This window comes from Dermochelys coriacea, chromosome 1, assembly GCF_009764565.3.
Source record: "Dermochelys coriacea isolate rDerCor1 chromosome 1, rDerCor1.pri.v4, whole genome shotgun sequence".
Taxonomy (NCBI): Eukaryota; Metazoa; Chordata; order Testudines; family Dermochelyidae; genus Dermochelys; species Dermochelys coriacea.
The window spans coordinates 275,263,610-275,290,299 of NC_050068.2; the positions used below are offsets into that span (position 1 = coordinate 275,263,610).

The 26,690-nt window shown below is 43.3% G+C and overlaps 2 long non-coding RNA genes across 2 annotated transcripts; both read right to left on the reverse strand.

Annotated features, from left to right (window-relative positions):
• Positions 1-24,827, reverse strand: LOC122455850. The gene is made up of 2 exons (XR_006274347.1): positions 24,678-24,827; positions 1-805 (listed from the first exon to the last, which is right to left on the reverse strand). It is a non-coding gene; the product is annotated as an uncharacterized LOC122455850 (long non-coding RNA).
• LOC122455853 lies at positions 18,522-19,751 on the reverse strand. Its single transcript, XR_006274351.1, has 3 exons — positions 19,539-19,751; positions 19,206-19,292; positions 18,522-18,629 (listed from the first exon to the last, which is right to left on the reverse strand). It is a non-coding gene; the product is annotated as an uncharacterized LOC122455853 (long non-coding RNA).
• Positions 24,828-26,690: the final 1,863 nt, after the last annotated feature.

Here is a 26,690-nt window from a genome sequence, read left to right on the forward strand (position 1 = left end):
TCAAGATGTGGAATAAATTTTTATTGAACGTTGCCACAACATTCTCAAATGCAACTGGGGGAGATGTTTCACATTCATTTGTGAGAAAACAATGACTCCATTACTATGAAAGTTCCAAAACACTGACTTCTTCTGCACAATGTTTAACTCATTACAAAGCCAGATCATGTCATGTCAGTACTACTATGAGTGGTTCATGCTTAATTTTTGTTCCTTTTCTCAAGAAATATTTATAATGATTAGTGTGGTATTTCCCTTCTGAGGCTATAGGGTCACTAACATCAGCTACACGTACACTAAGCTCAACAATATTCTGTTGTCTCAAGTATTTGTTCATTGTGAGTGTTGTTCCTGAAGAAAGTACTTGTTTGAAACTTCAATCCTGGCAGAAAATGAAAAGACTCCAGTTCGTTATGGGATCTTGCTCCAAAACACTGTCAAGATTTTGGTGATTGTAGCACAAGACTGGGTTTGGAGTTCCCCCTTACCAGTTGATTAAAGTTCCTTCAGATCAATTTATGAATTCTGCTAATTTTACCATTATCTGTGTACATTGCATAACAGATTTTATGTCAAAGTAATGGTTGCCTACATTCAGATTGAAGAGCTATTAGAATTCTTCTATCAATTGCATCCATATTTTGGAAATCCCTGAGTTTCTGTCTTGTGTTGTAGCCAGTTTCTGTTCATTAGAAGCAAAAACGGTGTCCTTTTTTATTTGTTGGCACATAATGCATTGTTCATAACATACTGTTGGGAGAATCTTCAGGTGCAAGACTTCCTCCATGTTTCGTCTATGGAATACCTGACAATAATAATAAATATTATCAACTACCACATGAATATTGAATAAATAACAAATATTTATTGGTATATAGCTTATGCCATGCACAAGTATCCAAATAAATACTCAAATTGCTTACATTATAAGTAAAAGTCAGCTTTAGGTTAGGCTATTGATTAAGGTTCATAACTAGCTAATAATTTATATTTCTGAAATTATATTTATATATGCTTATGGAAAGCATCCTATTATATTGTATATGATACTTTGTGTAATGCATAGTAGTGCACTTAACTCCTTCACATATCAAAAATACCTGAAAAGTACATTGTTTACTGAATGTTAAATGTCATCCTTACTGCAAAACCAACAAAATTCAAGTGCATATCATCATGTGACCAGAGGAAGCAGAGATTTTGATCTTGAACAAGAATTGCTCCCTGCATTTTCTGATAGCCCAGTATGCCAAATTTGGGATATATTCCATATGTTTCTCTCCTTTATTTTTATTTATTTTTTGAAGTTACAAATGATAGCCATTTTCTTTTTTGTTTTTTACTTAAAGTTCAAAATTCAGCTTGGTAAACAGCATTTTCACATTCAGCACATTCAAATTATGAAAAAAAAACCCCTGCATCTTTACAAACTTTTTCCAGAAATGTTATCTGTTTCATTAATATCAACATATCTGGGAATTTTCATAGAATCATAAAAAGAAAAGGAGTACTTGTGGCACCTTAGAGACTAACAAATTTATTTGAGCATAAGCTTTCATGAGCTACAGCTCACTTCATCAGATGCATTCCACTTAGAATCATAGAATATCAGGGTTGGAAGGGACCTCAGGAGGTCATCTAGTCCAACCCCCTGCTCAAAGCAGGACCAATCCCCAATTAAATCATCCCAGCCAGGGCTTTGTCAAGCCTGTCCTTAAAAACCTCAAAGGAACGAGATTCCACCACCTCCCTAGGTAAAGCATTCCAGTGCTTCACCACCCTCCTAGTAAAAAAGTATTCCTAATAGCCAACCTAAACCTCTCCCACTGCAACTTGAGACCATTACTCCTTGTTCTGTCATCTACTACCACTGAGAACAGTCTAGATCCATCCTCCTTGGAACCCCCTTTCAGGTAGTTGAAAGCAGCTATCAAATCCCCCCTCATTCTTCTCTTCTGCAGACTAAACAATCCCAGTTCCCTCTCCCAGCAGATATCAGGGTGATTGAAGTCTCCCATGAGAACCAGGGCCTGTCATCTAGTAACTTCTAGTAATTTTTGGCCTACTATGAGGACACAAGCTAAATTATCCAAGTGCTGACAGGCCTCCAATGTCTTCCCACAATTACTCTTATGTGCCCTGAAGGACAGACAAGTTCTCCCAGAAGTCACTGGGAAAGAACCATAAAACAACTCCACTTACTGCAGCACAAAGAAGCCTGTGATGTGCCATACCAGGGAAATTAGCACCAATAACTTCGGTAGGGCTTTGCAGTGCAGCTGCTCACACATGGGCATTGATTACCCAGGCTAACACTGGTTTGCTGGTACCACTGCCAAGCATGCTGACTAGTATTGGCCCATTGTTTCCTTTCACTCCCCATCTCCAACCTGTATCCATCTGTTGTCTCTTGTCTTATACTTAGATTGTAAGGTTTTTGGGGCAGAGACTGTCTTTGTTCTGTGTTTTGTACAGAGCCTAGCACAATGGGGTCCTGATCTATGACTAGGGCCCCCAGGCTCCAGGGGTCTCTTAGGCTACTTCACTGAAAATGCTGCTGTAGTGCCTCAGTGTAGACACTTGCTAGAGCAATGGAAGGGTTCTCTTATTGCTGTACTTAATCCACATTTCAGGGTAATGGTAGCTAGGTTGAGAGAAGAATTCTTCCATTGATCTAGTGCTGTCTATACCGGGAGTTAGTTTGGCTTAATTACATCATTCGGGGTGTGGATTTTTTACACCCTGGAGTGACATAGCTAACTTGACCTAACTTTTTAGTGTAGACCTGTCCTCAGTGTGGCTCCCTTTGACCATGCTGTGGTGATGCCCTGTAATTGTGGTGATCCCCACAAGCTACAGCCATTAAGGATATAGACTTTGGCATAGTCATTGAATGACCCTTAAGCGACCCTGGTAGGTGACTTGTAGAAAGGGCCTCCTCCCTTTTTCCCTAGTGGGACTGATCTCCAGGGAGAAATATCCACCACTACTTGAAGTACAGCTGGTAACAGAAGACCCAAATGCTATATTCATGATCACCAAAGAGCAACCCACACTTCTCACAGACACTCTGCTCTCTTTCCCCGCTCCCTTCCATCTGAGTAGGTAAATTAAATCATGGAGAGCATAGCATAATATCTGCCTTTTAAAGGGACACCTTTATGTGGAAAGATTCCTTGAATAGCCCATGCTGTTATTTTCAAAACATTATATGGTCTATAAAGTACGGATAAAAATGGACTGAAAACTTGACCAACAATCTTCAATAGTTGCTTCAGTCAGTCCTTAAATGGCTAGTTACAACCAAGGCCAAACAACTTCCAGATAAAGGCTGAATATTCATGAATATGACAACTTTTTAAGTAACTACTGTATTAGGAAATGTTACTTTGTAAAAACTCAGACGTAATTGCATTTACTTACAAGTTACAATCTAATTACTGGTTTCAGAATAGCAGCCGTGTTAGTCTGTATTCGTAAAAAGAAAAGGAGTACTTGTGGCACCTTAGAGACTAACAAATGTATTAGAGCATAAGCTTTCGTGAGCTACAGCTCACTTCATCGGATGCATCCAATGAAGTGAACTGTAGCTCACGAAAGCTTATGCTCTAATAAATTTGTTAATCTAATTACTGTCACTTAATCTTGCACTATTGACAATTTTTGGTTATGTACCTTATTTACAGAGGCAGTACAATTTAGCAGCTACAGAACTGCTCACAGTACAGTAGTTATTGTTTTTGGCTTCAGAATGTAGTTGCGAGAGCATTTAGTCAGTCAGTGTGTAAATAAATTAACAGGATTAATATGTGACTTAATGCCCCCAGACATATCTGCCATCATACAATATGACCTTGTAGGTTATAAGTAATTACTAGTTGAATGCTAATGTAATGATTATTGGGTTGGTGAAATAATTACATAGGGTGAAATGAAAGGCAGCATATTCAAATTTCAATTAATTTTTCAAGCTTTGAAGAAAAATTCTCTTACATAAAAGTATAGTCTCTTTTACATTAAGATTTTAACTGAACCTCAGAAAAAGTTACAACAATTCCTCTGGTGCACAAAACAAAAGACTTTGAGATTCAAAAGTGGGATTTAAAATGGGGGTGAGTAAGGAGTACACAAAAATACCTTTTTAACAGGATGATCTGTCCCCTTTAAAGGTATTAGAGACTAGGGTCAGCCTACCTCTGTTTCATGGCATGGCTCTGTAAAGCTTGGGGAATTTTGAGATACACAAGGGCCCAGAAAATAGCACAGGCAGATACTGGTGGAGAGGAAGTGATCCCAGGGAATAATTAGTGTATGTGGGGAAACTCATTCTACTGTTCCATTAGGGTATGTCCATCCAGCAATAAAACACCTACAATTGTCCCTGGTCAGCTGATTCTGGCTTACAAGCCTCAGGCTTCATGGCTCTAAAATTTCAGCGTAGACATTCGGACTTGGGCTGGAGCGGGACTATGGGAATCTCCCCACTTGGGCCCCCTGAGCAGGAAGTTTCCCAGAGTCCTGGCTTCACCCAAGCCCAAACATCTACACAGCAATTTTACAGCCCAAGCCCTGTGAGCCTGAGTCAGCTGACCAGGGCCAGTTGCAGGTGTTAGTTGCTTGGTAGACATACCTTTATTGACCTGGGACCAGGACCCTTGTAGTGCAGGGTGGGGAAAAGCTCCCCTCTCTCCCTCCAACCATGATGAGCCCTGGGAAGGAAGGCTATATATGCTACCTCCTGCCTCATAAAAAGAAGATACTAGCAGCAGGAACAATGCTTCCATCCCTCTATTGGCCCAGAAACAAAATAATTGAATTAATAGGGGCCAGTCTGGTAGTAAATTATTGTACTGAACCAAGAGGGAACTGAGGGTAGCCTGCCTGCAAGGTCACACTGTACCAGAAGGTAGTGTGCTTTTGAGACAGCACCTGGTCACATTCCTGTTATATAAAAATTACATTATATCGCTCACCCCCATCCCCAATCATGCTGAAACATATTATACTTTTCCCCTTAGCCAGATTGCTGTTATCTCAGAGAAGATCTAGAATGGGGGTGCCAAATAACGACTTAAGTAAGGTGCTAACAGAGGATAAACTGATGGGCACAGTTGATACCAATTCATTGACTGGTAGATCAGAAGAAATCTGAAAAGCAAAACATATAAGGCCAGATTTTAAAGCACTCAGCACCCACACAAGCACCTAAATAAGATTCATGGTGAAATTCTATCCCTACTGAACAGAAGTTTTGCCACTGACTTCAAAGGGATCAAGATTTCAAATAGCTCAACACCCAATGTGCTTGAAACTTGAAACCAGAAATATCAGTAACCAAGACTTTTTTTTACCGCTATCTCATGAGACAAAATAATTCAACAAATCAAAAGATAGTGAATCCCTGTAAAGAAGTGTCACTTGTTAATAAGAGTGTCTTTTTTGTTATTCTTGAGTCATGATGTCAGTCATCCAACAAAAGAGTAAATGCGTTAAAAATCTTGAAATGCGTTAACAGAATAATTCCCCATCGCTGGGTAACTTTTATTTTAAACTTCCGCAAAGTGCAACAAAAACACCACACAGTCTCAGGAGTTGTTTGTTCCAGACACTCCTCAGAGGTACCCAGCCACAAAGGCATTACCACAAAAGTGAATTCAACTATGAAACATAAGGAATATGTGTTAATTTGCCTCCTACTTCTAGGAACAACCACGCCAGCTATTTGTTTATTTGGAGGGAAGACTACCAGAAAACTGGGAAGGGAAATACTGGGGAGATACCCTTTTCTCCTCTGGATCCTGTTTGGGCGACTACTTTTTTGCATCTCCTTCCCTGAAACTGCCTACACAAATCACTGAAGACATCTTGCTTGCCGGAGGATCTTCTGCTGCTTTTAACAGTCAACTACCTACTTCTCCTTGAAATACTCTCTTCCTTAGGCTTCTGGGACTGCCCTTTCTTAATATTTAATCCCATTCATGTTTTTTGATGCTGCCTCTTTCTCTCCCTCCCAGTCTGTTATCCCAGGGGGTGGTTCTTGATTTTTTTTAAACCTTCGATAATCATCCTCCAAGTGACCTTTCGCTTGCTTGGCCTCTAACTCTGATACTCAGATCTATTTATTCTCTCCTTATCTCTGTAGTAAAAATTTAACTGACCAAAATTAGAGATGACTAATCTATTTCCTACTGGACGTTTTTATCCATCTTCGGGCCAACGCAGCATGACACACCTTTCCTGTATAACAAAATCTGTTTCTTTATGTTGCTGAAGAACTGCAGTGCATAATTGTATCTATTTTATACTTTGCTGTCAAAGGTATGGAACTTAATCAAATCAAGATCACAACTGGTTCATTAGTCACCTGGTTAACCAGTTTAACAATCTAAGAAATCATGCCTAAAAATGCTAAATACAATACAAGCTTAGTATGCATTAGTAGCTGTGAATCTATTTAACTAGTTGTGACGTTGTCTGATTAAAATATAATTATGCAAACCATTGTTGCTACCACTGCTATATAATTGCAGGAAATCTTATACAAAATATAACTCATGGGCAGAAAGGGTTAAATAGCTTGCAGGCTGAATGACCCAGAGCTCACCTTTAAAGTCATGTTAGAAATGGTGATTAAGGCCATTCAATGCTTAATAGACTAGAACTTTGAAATGCAAACCTATGTTGTTAGAAGTTAGAGTTAATATTAATTGTGTGTATCTTTGACGGTAGCCATGTAAACAGATAGTTCCTGTCTGTCACTGTAACTATTAATTCAGAGATCAAAAGGAAATATTAACATTTAGATGAATCTTGGGTGAAGTAATGTCATTGTCTATATGTCTCTTTGAGGTTTGTGATAGACTGCCTAATGAATAAATTGCCCTATATTAATTTGTGTAACTGATTACTGGTAGTGTTTAGGAAGCAAAAGGTTACATCAAAAACCTATTGTTTACCCAGGACTGTATGGTCAAATGGCTGCTGGAAAACTGTTTAAAAGACCATTGGGTCCTGATTCTGTCATCTCAGATCTGCTTAAGCTTCAGTAGGGGAAGTTTGAGTCACCAGACTGAGATCCCAGTTATGCTGGTACTCCCGGAAGGTGATATTGGATGTTGGACTATAACCTATGGACTAAATTCTAAAGGAACTCTTTGCAACTACAAAGCTCACCATCTCTGCTATGTATCTGAACCTCAAGAATTGAACTCATGTCTGTATGTATATTGATCTTTTAACCATATTCTCTTTTCTTTTTTTAATAATTTTTAGTTTAGTTAATAAGAATTGGCTGTAAGCGTGTATTTGAGTAAGATCTGGACTATTCAATAATTTGGGAGGTAATGTGTCTGATCCTTTGGTATTGGTAGAACCTTTTCTTTTAAATGATTAAACAAGATTTTCAGAAATCTTCATCATATTTGACTTGGGTACCTGGATGGAGGCCTGAGGCAGGGTTAGTTTAAGGGAACTCTGTTGCTGGTTTCTGGGCAACCAGTGCGGTACTAAAGAAGCTATTTTCTGTTGGCTTGGTAAATCTAAGTATTTAAAAATCCATCATCTTTATGGGAATTGTCTGCCCCATTCTTTTCAGTTCACCATAATTGAGTGACCTCAGCTGGCCCGCACTGGGATCCCAGTCACACTAGTCAAAGTTTCAGAGTAGCAGCCGTGTTAGTCTGTATTCGCACAAAGAAAAGGAGTACTTGTGGCACCTTAGAGACTAACAAATTTATTAGAGCATAAGCTTTCGTGAGCTACAACTCACTTCATCGGATGCATTTGGTGGAAAAAACAGAGGAGAGATTTATATACACACACAGAGAACATGAAACAATGGGTTTATCATACACATTGTAAGGAGAGTGATCACTTAACATAAGCCATCACCAGCAGCGGGGGGGGGGGGGGCGAGGGAGGAGGAAAACCTTTCATGGTGACAAGCAAGGTAGGCTATAATTCCAGCAGTTAACAAGAATATCAGAGGAACCGTGGGGGGTGGGGTGGGGGGGAGAAATACCATGGGGAAATAGTTTTACTTTGTGTAATGACTCATCCATTCCCAGTCTCTATTCAAGCCTAAGATAATTGTATCTAGTTTGCAAATTAATTCCAATTCAGCAGTCTCTCGTTGGAGTCTGTTTTTGAAGCTTTTTTGTTGAAGGATAGCCACTCTTAGGTCTGTGATCGAGTGACCAGAGAGATTGAAGTGTTCTCCAACTGGTTTTTGAATGTTATAATTCTTGACGTCTGATTTGTGTCCATTCATTCTTTTATGTAGAGACTGTCCAGTTTGGCCAATGTACATGGCAGAGGGGCATTGCTGGCACATGATGGCATATATCACATTGGTAGATGCGCAGGTGAAGGAGCCTCTGATAGTGTGGCTGATGTGATTAGGCCCTATGATAGTATCCCCTGAATAGATATGTGGACAGAGTTGGCAACGGGCTTTGTTGCAAGGATAGGTTCCTGGGTTAGTGGTTCTGTTGTGTGGTGTGTGGTTGCTGGTGAGTATTTGCTTCAGATTGGGGGGCTGTCTGTAAGCAAGGACTGGCCTGTCTCCCAAGATCTGTGAGAGTGATGGGTCGTCCTTCAGGATAGGTTGTAGATCCTTGATGATGCGTTGGAGAGGTTTTAGTTGGGGGCTGAAGGTGATGGCTAGTGGCGTTCTGTTATTTTCTTTGTTGGGCCTGTCCTGTAGTAGGTGACTTCTGGGTACTCTTCTGGCTCTGTCAATCTGTTTCTTCACTTCAGCAGGTGGGTATTGTAGTTGTAAGAATGCATGATAGAGATCTTGTAGGTGTTTGTCTCTGTCTGAGGGGTTGGAGCAAATGCGGTTCTATCGTAGAGCTTGGATGTAGACAATGGATCGAGTGGTATGATCTGGATGAAAGCTAGAGGCCTGTAGGTAGGAACAGCGGTCAGTAGGTTTCCGATATAGGGTGGTGTTTATGTGACCATCGCTTATTAGCACCGTAGTGTCCAGGAAGTGGATCTCTTGTGTGGACTGGTCCAGGCTGAGGTTGATGGTGGGATGGAAATTGTTGAAATCATGGTGGAATTCCTCAAGAGCTTCTTTTCCATGGGTCCAGATGATGAAGATGTCATCAATGTAGCGCAAGTAGAGTAGGGGCATTAGGGGACGAGAGCTGAGAAAGGAAGGAAAGAAGGATTCTGGGTGGACTCCTCCTGAAGGTCGAAACAGCAGCCTGGATTTCTACATAGAGTGCTTCCGCCGACGTGCACGAGCTGAAATTGTGGAAAAGCAGCATCGCTTACCCCATAACCTCAGCCATGCAGAACACAGTGCCATCCACAGCCTCAGAAACAACTCTGACATCAAAATCAAAAAGGCTGATAAAGGAGGTGCTGTCGTCATCATGAATAGGTCGGAGTATGAACAAGAGGCTACTAGGCAGCTCTCCAACACCACTTTCTACAAGCCATTACCCTCTGATCCCACTGAGACTTACCAAAAGAAACTTCAGCATTTGCTCAAGAAACTCCCTGAAAATGTACAAGAACAAATCCGCACAGACACACCCCTAGAACTCCGACCTGGGGTATTCTATCTGCTACGCAAGATCCATAAACCTGGAAATCCTGGACGCCCCATCATCTCAGGCATTGGCACCCTGACAGCAGGATTGTCTGGCTATGTAGACTCCCTCCTCAGGCCCTTCGTTATCAGCACTCCCAGCTATCTTCGAGACACCACTGACATCCTGAGGAAACTACAGTCCATTGGTGATCTTCCTAAAAACACCATCCTAGCCACTATGGATGTAGAAGCCCTCTACACCAACATTCCACACAAAGATGGACTACAAGCCGTCAGGAACAGTATCCCCGATATTGTCACGGCTAACCTGGTGGCTGAACTTTGTGACTTTGTCCTCACCCATAACTATTTCACAGTTGGGGACAATGTATACCTTCAAATCAGCGGCACTGCGATGGGTACCCGCATGGCCTCACAGTATGCCAACATTTTTATGGCTGACTTAGAACAACGCTTCCTCAGCTCTCGTCCCCTAATGCCCCTACTCTACTTGCGCTACATTGATGACATCTTCATCATCTGGACCCATGGAAAAGAAGTTCTTGAGGAATTCCACCATGATTTCAACAATTTCCATCCCACCATCAACCTCAGCCTGGACCAGTCCACACAAGAGATCCACTTCCTGGACACTACGGTGCTAATAAGCGATGGTCACATAAACACCACCCTATATCGGAAACCTACTGACCGCTATTCCTACCTACATGCCTCTAGCTTTCATCCAGATCATACCACTCAATCCATTGTCTACAGCCAAGCTCTACGATAGAACCGCATTTGCTCCAACCCCTCAGACAGAGACAAACACCTACAAGATCTCTATCATGCATTCCTACAACTACAATACCCACCTGCTGAAGTGAAGAAACAGACTGACAGAGCCAGAAGAGTACCCAGAAGTCACCTACTACAGGACAGGCCCAACAAAGAAAATAACAGAACGCCACTAGCCATCACCTTCAGCCCCCAACTAAAACCTCTCCAACGCATCATCAAGGATCTACAACCTATCCTGAAGGACGACCCATCACTCTCACAGATCTTGGGAGACAGGCCAGTCCTTGCTTACAGACAGCCCCCCAATCTGAAGCAAATACTCACCAGCAACCACACACCACACAACAGAACCACTAACCCAGGAACCTATCCTTGCAACAAAGCCCGTTGCCAACTCTGTCCACATATCTATTCAGGGGATACCATCATCGGGCCTAATCACATCAGCCACACTATCAGAGGCTCCTTCACCTGCGCATCTACCAATGTGATATATGCCATCATGTGCCAGCAATGCCCCTCTGCCATGTACATTGGCCAAACTGGACAGTCTCTACATAAAAGAATGAATGGACACAAATCAGATGTCAAGAATTATAACATTCAATAACCAGTTGGATAACACTTCAATCTCTCTGGTCACTCGATCACAGACCTAAGAGTGGCTATCCTTCAACAAAAAAGCTTCAAAAACAGACTCCAAGGAGAGACTGCTGAATTGGAATTAATTTGCAAACTGGATACAATTAACTTAGGCTTGAATAGAGACTGGGAATGGATGAGTCATTACACAAAGTAAAACTATTTCCCCATGGTATTTCTCCCCCCCACCCCACCCCCCACGGTTCCTCTGATATTCTTGTTAACTGCTGGAATTAGCCTACCTTGCTTGTCACCATGAAAGGTTTTCCTCCTTCACCCCCCCCCCCCGCTGCTGGTGATGGCTTATCTTAAGTGATCACTCTCCTTACAGTGTGTATGATAAACCCATTGTTTCATGTTCTCTGTGTGTGTATATAAATCTCTCCTCTGTTTTTTCCACCAAATGCATCCGATGAAGTGAGCTGTAGCTCACGAAAGCTTATGCTCTAATAAATTTGTTAGTCTCTAAGGTGCCACAAGTACTCCTTTTCTTTTTACTCGTCAAAGTGAATAGTTGCAGTTCTGCAGTGCAGTAGTTGATGAGTTGCACTTCAAACTCATTGTCACAATGAGGAATTTACAATATAAAAACTATTTTCATTTCACTTCAGAGAATCATAGTTATCTCACAAACTGTAATATTTACCAATTTTGATTTCCCATTAGAGCATAACCTATTTTAAGGATCTTCAGAAACATTTGATTATGAGACTTGAATACACTACTAATCATCAGCTTTCCCTCCTTCTGAATAGACTTTTCTGTTTGTTCTTTAAGAATGAAATCCGGGTCCCAGTGAAGCTAGTGGAAAAATTCCCACTGAACTTCAATAGGGCCAGTATGTCAACCTGAATGTCTACAGTTCAGTTTTGATATATCTTCTTATTTTAAAGGCGATGATACAGGAATTCAGTATTATTCTGCAAGGATGATAAACTGAATCCTTATTGCTGAATAATTTCTTTTCACACTGTCATTATATACTGTATAGATGGGGAAACGCAAACTGACAAAGAAAGCACTGAATGTTCAAGTCAATATTTCTATAATGATAAACCAAAATCTCATTTCTTGTGCTAAGATTCAATTATGGCTTATTATGTCAGGGTTTCTTTTAAAGAAAAGACATTGGAATGGTCTGCAGTATGAACAGCTAATCACTTCATTTCATACCATGTTTCTATGATATGTTTAACAAAATGTATCACAGTGTGATATGATCTAATTTATTTCAGAATCAGCAATTGATTCTATTTTATGCTATGCTTTATAACATATTAAAATGAGAGTGAAATAATCACAAAATCATACAAGATATTAATGAGTCATTTTTATAAGATGTACTTGGTAGTAAAGTTAGGGAGTCATATTGGGTGTAATCCTTGCCCCGTTGAAGTCAATGGGGTTTTGCCATTGACTTCAATGAGCCAGGATTTCACCCATTGCTCCTTCAGAAATCTAAAGCAGGGATCGGCAACCTTTGGTACGTGGCCCGTCAAGGAAATCTGCTGGCGGGCCGGGGCGGTTTGTTATCTGCAGTGTCCACGGGTTTGGCCGATTGCAACTCCCACTGGCTGCGGTTCACCGTTCCAGGCCAATGGGGGCTGCAGTACCAGATGTATCCGAGAAAGATTCACAAAACCATTAAATAAGCAATTATGGAATATGGGAAGTTAATACCTGCAGAACCCTCATGCACCAATTTATGCCCTAAACCATGATGGTTTGTATCTTTTCCAAACATCTTAAAAAAAACTTGCCTCATGAAGCTGTGGGATGTGCTCATTAGACATATACAGATTTCTGAATCCTGCTAAGCTCTCACCTCAATGATACCCTGTGGTAATGAGTTTCGCAGGTTAACTATGCATTGCCTAAAATGTATTTCCTTTTTCAGTTTTAAATTTGCTGCCTTTCAATTTAATTCAATGTCCCCTTATCTTGTATTATGAGAAAGGATTAATAGGATTGTCTGATTTACTTGTCAATTTCATTCTAACGAGTGAATAAAATTAACAAAGAAAGGCAAATAATTGGCAATGACAAGAACTTTTGTATTATGCCTCTTAGCACAGAAGTTCAGTCTTCATTTTTAACCTGGGTTTGTTTCTAAATATGGGTAAGGGTATCGTTCAGGGCTCCAACATACACATTAACATATCTGCCAAAGGTCAGTCATAATTAATATTACAGTATATGCTGGGGACTGTGGAAGACTTTGTTATTGCCTAGCTAGGGAATTTCCGCTTTCTCGAGCCAAGAGGTTACTGTTGCCTCTCCCAACTGCTGTTGTATCTAAGTGACAATACCGCCTCACTGGCGGAGAGGAGGAGATTACCCAGACGATCAGCGTGCTGTTAGAGGCCAAGATTACTCGGCCCACCTTAAGCCCGTACAATAGCCCCCTTTGGCCAGTGCGGAAACCGGATGGGGCTTGGCGTATGACAGTAGACTATTGCGAGTTGAACAGGGTCACCCCTCCACTGACAGCAGTCGTGCCGGATATGGTGACCCTGATCGAGCACATCGCGGCAGCTGCCTTGCCCTGGCACGCCATAATTGACCTCGCAAATGCCTTCTTTTCTATCGCCATCGCCCCTGAGAGTCAGGAGCAGTTTGCCTTTTCGTGGCAGGCCTGCCAATATACTTTCTGTGTTCTGCTGCAGGGCTGGAAGCATTCCCCAACTATTTGCCACCAGTTGGTGAGTGCTGACCTTGCCCGAATACGGTTGCGAGACGTGGCCCATTGTTACCATTACATTGACGACGTGATGGTATCCGGCCCCTCCCGTGAACTGGTGGCAGATGCGTTACATGCAGTCGTTACTGGCTTGGATGTGCGCGGATGGACTCTGAACCCGCAGAAAATACAGGGCCCCGCTCAGACGATAGTCTATCTAGGTATTATGTGGGTGGGACCAGATCGGCAAATTCCTCAGAAGCTGCAACAAACGGTGCAGGGTTATCCCCCACCCGAGATGAAGAAAGATTTGCATGCTTTCCTTGGTCTACTTGGGTTCATGCCTTCATTCCTCATTTAGCCTTCCTCATGTGGCCTTTGCAGGCCTTGGTACGAAAAGCGATGGCAATGGCAGCGGGGCCATCAAACTGCCTTTGACTTGTGTAAGGAGGCCCTGCTCACTCATGCTCGGCTCCACGCTCCCCAGCCGGTGGTCCCCTTCAAGCTCGAGATCACCATAGTGGCGGACATAGCCTCTTGGGGGCTATGGCAGCAGGTAGGGGCCCAACAAAAGGAATCAATTGGATTCTGGTCCCGTACGCTGAAGGGGGCTGAACCCGGATACACTCCCCTGGAAAAGTCCCCTGGCAGTGGTGTGGACGTTGCAGGGTACTGAACGCATAACGGGTCCCACCCCGGTCATCATGCGCACGCCCATCCCCCTGGAGCACTGGGTATGGGCGGAATTGGCCCAAACGCAGACAGGGGTTGCACAGAGCGCAACCTTCTTTAAGTGGAAGCATTACTTGCAACAGCGCATGCTGCTGGGCCAGCCCTCCCTTTCTACCCCACATGCCCTGTTACTGGGGACCGTCACGTTCGAGCATGTGCCCTCTCTCATGGAGGAGCTGCCCACAATGGAGGACCCCATGCCCGCCTTTCCAGTAGAAGAGGCCCCCTCGGTGGACCAACTGTCCACCGAGGAACAGGAATATGCATGGTTCACAGATGGGTCAGCCTCCTATACGGCGCAGGGAGCCAGGCAATGGCGGGCCATAGCCTATGCCCCCATGCAGATGTCATGGCAATGGCTTGGGGAATGGCTGGCTCCAGCCAGTGGGCCGAATTGCAGGCCACCACCCAAGCAATCGAGGGCACCCCACCACGGGTTTACCTTTATACAGACAGCTGGGTATTATACAAGGGCCTCCGGACCTGGATAACTGCATGGGAGGCGAAGGGTTGGGAATTCACAGGCCGGCCCCTATGGGGAGCGGCACTCCGGCAGCAACTCCTGCGCTATGCCCGGCGGGCCCCTCTGGCCGTGTGACATGTAGACACCCACACAAAGGCTAAAACCTCCAAGGCCCACTGGAATGTGGTGGCCGATGCCATGGTGCGGGGAGAGGTCTTGCAGCTGGCGGAACGGTACCATGTGGAGGGTGGCCACCAAGGAGCCTGAGCAACACAAATCACGGCCCTCCGCCAAGGCGCCTCCCTGCCCTTGGCGGCCTGTCAGATGGTTCGTGCCAGTTGTCCAGTTTGCTCCCGCTTGGTGCCCATTGTCCTCCCGGGACCAACCGGCAGAATTTCTCGGGTTGCAGGTCCCTGTCAGGATTGGCAAGTGGACTATATTGGCCCCTTGCCTCAAGAGCGGTGCTGGCAGTATGCCTTTACAGCTGTAGATACATATACTGGCCTGCTGTTTGTATACCCCAGCGCCACCGTGGCCGCAGCCACTACGTTGGCTGCGCTACAGCAACTGTGCTCCCGCTACAGAACTCCCCGCACTCTACAAAGCGACCAGGGAACCCACTTTACGGCCCAGGCCATACAGACCTGGGCCGCAGACGTAGCAGTAGATTGGCACTACCACCTTCGGTATATGCCTACAGCAAGTGGCCTTATTGAGCGCCTGAACGGGCTCTTGAAGTATCAGATCCGTCGCCTCACTCTCACCCATACGCTCCGCGGGTGGTCTGGGGTGCAGGAGCAGGCTGTCTGGCTACTCAACAATCATTTGTTGCGTGGCCAGACGCCCTTTCAGCATCTGGTCTTTCCCCCTGCCGTACATGCCCACCTACGGGCGAATCTCATACAGGCGCCAGGTGTGATTGACCCCATGCAAGGCGTAGTTACCTTTTACGCACCACACCCTTATGCCCTGCAGCCCGGACAGGAGGTGAACCCCTGGTCTGCCCAGTTGCAGCTCCAATGTGAGCCACCATGCTTATTTTTCATCACACCATTGGTTTCAGGCTTATGATTTTATCCCCCGTATTGGTTAAGTTCGGATTGCTCGTTGGGTGCCCTCTCTTGCACCAATTCTGCAACACAGCCATTGCAATTGGAGTGAGGGGAGGCCCTCGGTAACCTGTTCCCTTTACCTCCTGTAGGTCTAGAAACCAGCGCCCCGAGCGAGACTGAGTGGCACGTATTGGCTAACGTGGTGGACGATACCGCAGCGGGAATCGCAGGCTGCCGTAGTCCTCACCACTGGGGAAGGATGGGCATACATACTCCCAGAAGGGGAAGACTATCCCCGCATGGTCTTGCTCTCCCGTTTGTCACGGCACTCCTTATGAGAATCACCGCTGCAGGAGCTACCACCTCCTCCGTGAATGCCTGGTTGGTGTTAGCCCAAAGTGCTGTTAATGCAACGTCGTTTTGCTTACCACATACGTATGCCGTGGGTGCCATGATGGAGATCTGTTTCATCGGTGTCTGCACAGACCTGACTCTTGTCCAGCACTATTCCTTACTGAAGACAATTGATAAGACTATTACATATATGGATTTGTATGCTTTGGGTCCCGCCCAATATAATCTAGATGCGTCTATGTATTCGTTTTGTCTTGCCAATGTAACTGTTGCTTTTTCTTGTATGTTCTTTGTAAATGCCAGGCAAGTTGGGGCAAATCACACCAATGTGGAGTTAATCTGTAATGAAAGCACTGAGGTTTCATTTGCATATGGGCATATGAAATTGCCCACAGGATAGTTTCTCTTATGTGGCAGGACTGCTCTGCCCACCACCGGAGAGACACCATCCCTCTTGACTGCACCTGTAAAGCCGACATGACCTTATTTTCCGAGGCCGAAGCTGCGGCCCTTGCTTTTTCGTTGATTGGCATTCCTGGGTTGGTGGTGCATAATTATCATGTGGTGGAACACCTTGCGTGTGCTGTCGTGAAAACTATCAACCTGACTTCTACAGTCCTCGCACTCCTTTCACATGAGTTGGGCGAGGGAATGCTGCAAAATAGGCTAGCTATTGATTATTTGCTGCTTAGACACGGCCACCCATACCAGGAGTTTGCTGGTATGTGTTGCTTCAATGTAACGGATGCAATGCAACGGGCCCTCCGTTGAAGCCGATTTACAACGACTCCATCAGTTGGCGGCAGGGATCCGCCAACAACAAGGGGACGCCTGGCTCTGGTCCTGGCTCTCCACCTTACGGGGTTGGGCCACCCATCTTGTTCAAGGCCTGCTTATTGGCCTTATTTGCCTTCTTGGCTTGTATTTTTGCTGCCTTTGTGGCCATGGCCTCGTCTCCCAGTGCTGTGCACAGTGTCCCCTCCGCACTGTATCCTCATGGTCCTTGACATCGCTCAAGAAAGTGAGGAGAGGAGTGTAGGGGACTGCAGAAGACTTTGTTACGGCCTAGCTAGGGAATTTCCGCTTTCTCGAGCCGAGAGGTTACTGTAGAACGTAGATAGTTACTGAAGGACACAGGAAAGCAGCTGGGACCGGTCCCCCCTTTGGGAAGTACCTAACTCTATATTCATGAGCTGTTTTTGTGTAGTGCTTATAAACGCTGATTGTCTGCCCCTCCGTTGGACTCCGTCCCAGGCAGAGCTCCGGTGTGCTGGGTTCCTCGCCTCCGTGACTGCAACGCTTGGAGTCCCCGTTGCGGGTGGGTCACTAACCTTCAGTAAAGCCAATAACTCACAGCTGTGTGTAAGCCTCGTTTTTCTCAGAGTACTCCTGCCAGGCCTGTGGTGCTTCGAGCACCTTGGCCCAGAACAGTATATTTCTAGATAACCTTTCAAAAAATTTCTAAGACACTCAGTTAATATATAGATCAAAGTTGTGGAAGGGTAAAACATTTATAAAATTCTAAACTTTGAGCTATGCTCAAATCCAATATGTTTGTTTGGGATAGGAATTCTGAATAATAGACATTTTTGAAGAGTCTATGTGCTACAGGTGTCCTGGCATATTTTAAAGAAGAGTATCTATTGGAAGTTTTCAATTCCAAAAATTGGTCCAGTCTAGTGATATTCTTCAAAAGCAAATGGGCAGAAAGGAACCTGTGTATATATTTGACTTAAAAAGAAAAAAAAAATACCAAACCAAACCAACCTCAGGTCACTGTTTATTTTAAGCACAGAGTTATTTAATCAGTTCTGCATGGAAGTAAATAGGCTGCCACAATGCTTGTCTGTATTGTTACAAAAAGTGCTCTCCTGTGCTGCCAACCTCACCATGCTGCCTCTATCTGGCACTGAAGCATTATCTTTTGCTGCCATGCAGTCTGCATTCCGTGATAAAGTGCAGTTCAGCACTGCCTTGCTGATTATCTACTCTGCTATGGCAAGTGCTCCCTTGTGCTGCAATATTCCATTTTAAAGTCCTCTTCTCTGCTGCTTGTCTCCCTTCCGAAACACTCATCACAAGGGCTTTATTTTACTGCTTTCAGTTACAGTTTCATTCTAGAGTATATTCTTTCTGTGCACTCTTCAGAGGGGGGTTGGTTTTTTTCTCTATTTGAACATGGGGAAATTTGTAGTTGGGGAGTAGGTGAGGAATTGAAACTGTACATTTTAATTACTCACCGACTGTAATCTGCTCAGAGCCATGTTCTTCACAGAGATGTCAACAAGGCAAAATGTAAACTGTGCTGAATCATCCCAGCAGACACAGTTTTCAAGCTTGCACTGACAACAATGGTATTAGCTGTTAGGCAAAGAGTATGTGTAAACATGAATCAATTCATTTTGGATGAAATTCACTCCTGGGCAGAAGGCCTGCACAAGGCCTATTATACTATGGGAGTGGGACTTAAGTTACGCTAGCCGCTCTGTAGGAATGAGTTGCACCCTCTGTTAATTTGGTGAGCATGAAACTTGAGTATATGGAACTTCGTATGTCTTCCATATCTCCTTTCATCTCCCTGTATCCAAAACTAATAAGCTACAGTACTAAAAGGTAAGAAGAGTACCCTAAAGCACTTCACCATCTCAATGTCCCTCCTTGAGGACAAAGTGACCTCAGCTACACTGAGATAAATTCTTATGTAGGCCCTCCCCTGAGATGTGGTTTAACCCTCCTCCTTTTTCTCTCCCTGGTGCTTACTATCCCATTTGTAGCAGCTTCTCCCCTCTCCTCATGTGGGTTGGGTTTTAGATTTTTGTTTTCATTGGTGCCTAGTGCCTCCACTTCAGTGATTCCTCACTGTGCTAGGTATGCAATTAGTGCTGATACTGCTAGATGGCAAGGAGAGTAAAGCACACTATACAGGAGACAATGTACATGAGACAAAGTCCAGCAAAAGAATGACTCACCAAAAATATCTGCATGATAGAGGGGGTGACTTTATTGAGAACAGGAAAATTGGATCTGGGGAAGGAAGGAGTTAAGATAACTAACCATTATTAAACATAAATAAGACAATATCCTACCTTCTAACAATTAAACTCCTCCAAACTCCAGTTCCGTCCCTAGCACCTCCCTGAGGCAGGTAGTACACTGAGTTTGAGTGTCCTGAGATGAAGTGCTGCCAAGGCTGGCTTAACCAAAAGTCACCTCACTTTTTCTTCATCCTGGGCTTTGGTAGGGTGCTCTCCCAACTCCTACTGGCTTTACTTGTTTCCTGTTTTGAAATCTCCCTGGGGTCCCAGATTGGCTCTCTCTGTAGACGATGGGCACTGCAGTGCTGGAGCTGCCAGATTCATGCAGCCATAGATTCAGAGTGGTACAAACTCACTTTGAGAGAATGGGGATTTCAACAGGAATTATTGTCTCTCCCAGCCTCCAAAGCCAAAACCGAAACTAAACTCTCTCTCTCTCAAGTCAGGCTGTCCCCTTGCTAGGGGCTGTACAGCTGTGGGTTGTCATTAGTCCAGTGGACTGTTTGTCCTGAATACTCCAGGCTGAAGCCTCCCTATTAGTCCCAGCAGGTGGTTCTACAGTAGAACCTCAGAGTTACGAACACCTTGGGAATGGAGGCTGTTCGTAACTCTGAAATGTTCGTAACTCTGAACAAAACATTATGGTTGTTCTTTCCAAAGTTTACAACATTCAGTCAACATGAACATTAACTTAATACAGCTTTGAAATTTTACTATAAAGAAGGAAAATGCTGCTTTTAACCATCTTATTTTAAATGAAAGAAGCACAGAAACAGTTTCCCGACCTTGTCAATTTAAAAAAAAAAAACTTTATTTTTGTATTAGTTTACATTTAACACAATACTGTACTGTATTTGTGCTTTTTTTTTTTTTGTCTCTGCTGCTGCCTGATTGTGTTCTTCCGGTTCCAGAAGAGGTGTGTGGGTGACCAGTCAGTTTGTAACTGTGGTGTTCATAACTCTGAGGTTCTACTGTACTTCATTCAGTCCACAGCTGGGCTCCAAGCATGCTGGCAATGGGGTCAGAGCTTTAGCAACTAATAGTTGTCCTTTGGATAAGGCCCTCTGCAGGCTCAGACGGGAGTTCCAAACTGCAAGTGGGGGTTACACTTAGTAATTCCATTGATTTGAGAGGTGATATTCTGTATTAACCCCCTGGTAAATCAAGTCAGATTTTGGCTCAGAGAATTATATTTACTACCTCCTTCTGTAACCTGGATATTTAATTTGACCTTGTAATTGTCAATTTCTGCAAATTGGCCATCAGTTAAAAACAGCCAGAATATATTCTCCACCACTCTACTGAAGAATCTGATTATGTTAAGGGCAACAAACATAATTTTGTGTATCATCAACCCAGAATCCCAACAACATTAGTGATCTGGTTATGTTTCTATACTTACAGACCTTCTGACTGACCGCACTTTAGATATGTTAGTGTTTGGCATACCACAGGTTTGGAGGCAAGTTTTGCAGATTCTCCAAGCACTAGGCTCCACAGGCTCTAACCCTCAATGGGTCCCTTTAAATACACATTTCAAATAAGTATTGTGATTCCTTTACTAGGACTGGCCAAAATAAAAGGGACAGATACTCTAAGTACAAGGACTTCAGTATTTACAACAATCAATCAGCCTGGCAGATCCTAACTTATAACCACAAAGACAGTGCAGAAGAGGGATGTGAGGCTAACTGCTTCTCAGTGGAACCCCTCCACGTTCTTTTACTGCCTTCCCCATGTGTTGTCATCCCATGCCTCTTGCTTGCAGGCTATTCCCTGCACAACTTTCAGACTACCTGTTACCCAGCCTTCCTTCCACTGCCAGCTCCCAAATAGCTGCCCAGACACACATCTTCCAGCTCTCTGGTCAGCCTGATATCCCTGAAACTTCAGACTATTACTCCTTTTTCCTATACTGTGAAGATTACGGAGACCTCTACTGATACGTTGACTTGTAATACTGTGCTCTCTTTTGGGTAGGTTCTTCTACCTCCACATCATCCAGAGTTGGGGGAAAAGTAACAAGTTATAAATCAGAAGGTTCTTTACACAGCATTCTCTTCTTATCATCAAGCTGAAACATCATCTTGATTTATTTATCTTTGACTTATTTTTCTTCCTTTCCACATTAAGTTGCATAATGAATATGGTGTCAAATGTTCATTTGCAGTTCTGTTTTCATTATTCTTGGAACATTGTGCCACCATTCTTTATCAGATTAGCTTGCATTCCCTCCAGCATGCCCATAGAGAACTTAAGTCACAGAGTGGAGTGGCCCTTTCAGAGTGTGGGGCTTTACCCCCACCTGTGACTAATCAACTGTGTTCCATCTGATGGGACAAAAGGCCCATAAGCAGCTACCTTAAAGGAGTGAGTCATAGATGGACTCTCACAGGAGACCCTTGTTCAGGGCAAGACCTGGAAAGCGGGTTTGTCACACTAGCTAGATGGAAGAATTGACTGGGAATACCTGCTGTGTAAATAGCAGCAGAAATCCACTGAGGAACAGGTTCAGTGGTTTATTTGTTTATTTACTGGTTTATTTGTTTTCACTGATGTTGAACAGTGTTGGAACAATAAACATGTCTTTAGGGAAAAAGACTGAAATATTGATGCTAATGAGAGTGTTATTGATATGCTAGCTGGTGAGTTAGCCTGCCAGCGTGTACAAGAGTGGGGAAACTGAGGCAGGAACAGGGTCTGAGGATGAGTTTGGGTGAGAAGACTTCCACAAAGCTAAATAAGGAGTTGCTCTGATTACCTTTAAATACTTTCACATTGTGCTGTATGAAGCTGAAATTCTATTAGGTGCTGATTGCTCCTTCAATTCCCATTAACATCAATAGAAACTGAGGGTGCTTGCCACTTCACAGGATTGAGGCCCATTTGAATAACCTTTGTTTGCTAACAGAAACAATAATTTTGTCAGAGAGAAAAGGAAACTTGTGCCTGGAAGCTTAAACTAGAGCTGGCTGGAAAATGATAAATACTCCGGTGAAAACTTCTTTAAAGAATTGGGTTCTTTCTAAAAAAGAAATAAAAGAAAAATTTCCAAACGTTCATTTCTAAGAAATGCCATTTTCTTGTTTAAACTTTTTTTCAAATGCGAAATTCCAGCCTGCTCTAATTATGCTCTAAGTATGAACCAATACTGACGCCCTTGATTTACAGTAACACACTTAGAAAGCAACTGGATCACCTACCTTCAATATAGGGTGGGGGAAGCTCCCTATATGAGCCATGGACTAAGGAAATGAAGTCTGATACCCTGCTCAGAGAGATCAGAATTATCTCATACATTTTCCTCCTATGCAGAGGCCCAACACCACTTATGTCCCATTTAAAACAAAATTGTATAATTTAGAGTATTTTGTCCCATGTCCTCTTGCCAATCATGAGTCCAAGTTTAATACATGTGATGTTTGTCACAACTTTTTCAGGAGGCACTATAGTGTTTGGTTCTGTAGACCCCATTAACAGTTGATAGTTAATTAAACTCAGATTTGTGACTAGGTCTGGGATGTGAATCTCAAAGATCTAGCATAGACTGATTCCTCTAATTTGTGTCTCTAACCCTCACATGAGGAAGGAGTTATAGAGAAATTAGACTTCAGGATCTCATTCCTTATTATGTTTACACGGTGGCTGGATAGCCTCCCCCCAGTTTTAATTATTGCTCATGAGATTCTGGCAGTGTTAAGTTTCAATACTGAGATTCATCCCTGGACAAGTTCCTGTTAGGAGAAGTGAGACAAACCCCACAATGAAAAAAGGTTTCAGAGTAGCAGCCGTGTTAGTCTGTATTCGCAAAAAGAAAAGGAGTACTTGTGGCACCTTAGAGACTAACAAATTTATTTGAGCATAAGCTTTCGTGAGCCACAGATGAAGTGAGCTGTAGCTCACGAAAGCTTATGCTCAAATAAATTTGTTAGTCTCTAAGGTGCCACAAGTACTCCTTTTCTTTTTAATGAAAAAAGGGTTTGCCTACATGGATCCAATTGCAGAAGATGGGACTTTCTACTTGGTCCCAGTTTTTATAACAATGTAAAATAAAGTGCCGTCTCTGAATATGCCTGATAATTATGGAGGTTCAGATTTGGATACATCATTTTCGTTAAATCCCACTTTGCATCTACCTCTTTCCTATAATCCAATTGAGCAACTGGGTGAGTGAGCATTCAGACCAAATACTCCCTGCCCCAGACTTCCAGTTTAATAATATTAATATCCATTTTATTAATCCTAGCAGTTTATTGTTCAAAATTCACACAAAGGAAATAAGATCTGTAATACTTATATAACAACCCAGCTCACTTTTATTTCACCCCAGGTGCAAACTACTGCCAGTCAGAGCAGTATTACAGCTGCATCCATTTAGCACTCCCTAAACTGCCAGAATTCCAGAACCAAAATACAGTGAATCACAACAGCTGGGCTTTATAGCAGAGCCAGATTTCCCATGAGCTTTAGTAGTACAAACAAATCAATATTTGTATTTGTACATTATAGTATAATTATTTTAATGGTCTTAAAAGCCTAACTTAAGACTGCCTCCTTGAATCCCTTTTACATGAGAAAACTATTTAAAATGATCCGACAAGCTTGCAAAATAGCTCTTCCCCACTCACCGAAAGTCCCTAGTGCTTAGGGCAGTGTGCACCCTTAACAAAACAGCAAAGTCAGGGCACCAGTCTGCAGGTGTTAAAACATTGAAGTAAAGTGTTTGGTAAAGTAGTCTAATGTCCTGGGGCTTGTAGCAAGGAACCTGATGAAATAGCAATGACAGAGAGAAAGGAAGAACTTTTTTTTCTTAACTAGGCAAAAAATCAAGTATAAAGTTGCTTATGCCCTGCTTAACATTTTTATATTATGGTAGTCATTTTTTTTATATTAGGTTTATAACCGCTATTGGAATTGGAAAGAGAGAAACACATTAGTTGTAAAGAAAAGGCAAATGAAGTGCCTGCTCTTATCTCTGTAGACCTTAGACAATGGCAAATACTACTCAATGGATGGAGGCTCAGATGAAGTTCAGAGTACATGTTCTTTCTGAGAGCATATTGATCTTTTTCTGCCAATATTGATTTCTAACATTAAAAAGCCAAGGGAAGGGATGGTACCCATTGTATTATGGTTTGCTGAGAGTTACAAGGGATATTGCAGGAGGGCCATATGATTATGCATGTATCAAGTGAGAGGTCTCTGCCACATTTCTACCTGAGAGAGACAAGATGGGTGAGGTAATCATTTATTGGACCAACTTCTGTTAATGAGAGAGACAAGCTTTCAAGCTTACCACTTACCTCACCCACCTTGTCTCTGTAATATCCTGGGACCAACATGGCTACGACAACACTGCATACACCATTTCTACCTTGTCAGTTGGCATATTGGTTCATCTCAGCTATGTAGTAGTAAGTAAGGGAAAAAAAACAAACTCCAATGCAGTTCATTTACAGGAAAATGGGGGCCAATTTTTCAAGTATATGTGCACATGCTTAGATTAACTCACATGAAGAGTCTCACTGGATTCCACGAGGCTACACATAAGTGTATACAGGCTCTGGGCTTTAGTTTGTGTAAGGCTGGGACATGTAGTAGGGCATCTGCCCCCACCCAGTCAGAAGAAGGGTTAAAGCAGCCTTGGGGAGGCTGTACAGAACACAGCCAATTAGAAGAGGGCTTATTGAGACAGCCAATAGGGAGAAGTCTTAGTGAAGCATCCAATCAGGGCCAGGCTGCCCCATTTAAGAAGGCCTGCTGATCAGAACAGAGGTAGTTTTTCATGGAGACTAAAGAAGGAGAAGTGGATGTTCTGTAGGAGGGTTGAGCATCAGACAGGCCCATGGACAGAGTAGTATTGGGTAGAGTTAGGGGAGTAAGAGGGAACTCAAGCCTGATAGTTGTTGGACTGAGGCTCTGCTATAAGGGCAGAGAAGGTGATGGGGTGTGGGGAAGTAGCGTAGGGAAATACACCTCAGTGTAGGAGGAGGGGCAGTATGTGTCTTCTAGCTATAGAGTCCCTGGGCTGGGATCTGGAGTAGCAGGTGGGCCAACTCCCACTTGCTACTGAGGGGAATGGCTGGGCCCGAGACTGTAGTTTGCCACTGAGGCAAGTGGCTGGACTCAGGATTGTCGGGTCCCCCAGAAGGGAGGCTAGAGAACTGAGTGGGGCACAGCTGAAGGATTGTGTCCAGAAGAGGACACCCCAGTCTGGGGAGTGATGTGGGGCCTAAAGGTGGAGACGAGAGTAATGGTGGGTGAGACACCACTAGATGAGGATGCTCTGGTGAAATAAGAGCTAATTCCCAGGACAGCCAGCAGGAGGTGCCATGGTGGTGAGTCTGACCCTACAGGATGATTTCTAAATTTAATTCTTGGATAATATTGAGAGATTTATTTAATAGCTGAATATACAACTGAAAAGATGAACATCTCTATCTGGTAACAGAGTAGCAGCTGTGTTAGTCTGTATTGGCAAAAAGAAAAGGAGTACTTGTGGCACCTTAGAGACTAACAAATTTACTAGAGCATAAGCTTTCGTGAGCTACAGCTCACTTTATTGGATGCATCTCCCCTCTGTATTTTCCACCAAATGCATCTGATGAAGTGAGCTGTAGCTCACAAAAGCTTATGCTCTAATAAATTTTAGTCTCTAAGGTGCCACAAGTACTCCTTTCCTTTTTGTATCTGGTAAGACATTGCTGACTGGTTTCAGTGCATTGACAAACATAAGGCTATCTATTAACATAAGAATGGCCACACCAATCCTATCTTCTGATATTGGTCAGTGCCTGATGCTTCAGAGGGAATTAGCAGAACAGAGCAATTATCAGGTGATACATCCCCTGTCATCCAGTCCCAGTTTCTGGCATTTCCCCACTAATGTGTGGTAGTATGTGCTATTCCCAGGTGAATATGGTTGGGAAGTGCACAAGATGATGAAATGGTAGCTACACATCATAGTATCAACTGCTAGCAGTTAATTGTTTTCTTTTAAATAAATTGCAGCCAGAGAGCAGAGTGACTGACTAGAATCGGGGGCTGAGTTAAAGAGCTGCGGCTGTATGTGACTTGCTCCTATAGCAATCGCCCATAACTTGTGTGATTGTTAACTAAGTCAGTGCTACTTGTTGCAGTACTAATTCCTTCTGATTTGCTTTTCCTAGTCTTTGAGGAGTGACACCAGGAAACATACAGCTAAGGGGAAAGTTTCTATATTTAAGGATTTTATCTGAAAATAAAATTGTTGGTAGCAATGGTGAGAGTGTAGATGGGGTTCCAGGTGACACCAGTGTCTAAAGCAACCTTGTTCTCTAATCCTGCTCAGAGCAGTTGTAAAGCACATGGAAACAAAGCAAGAGTACCTTATCAACAACAGTCTCCC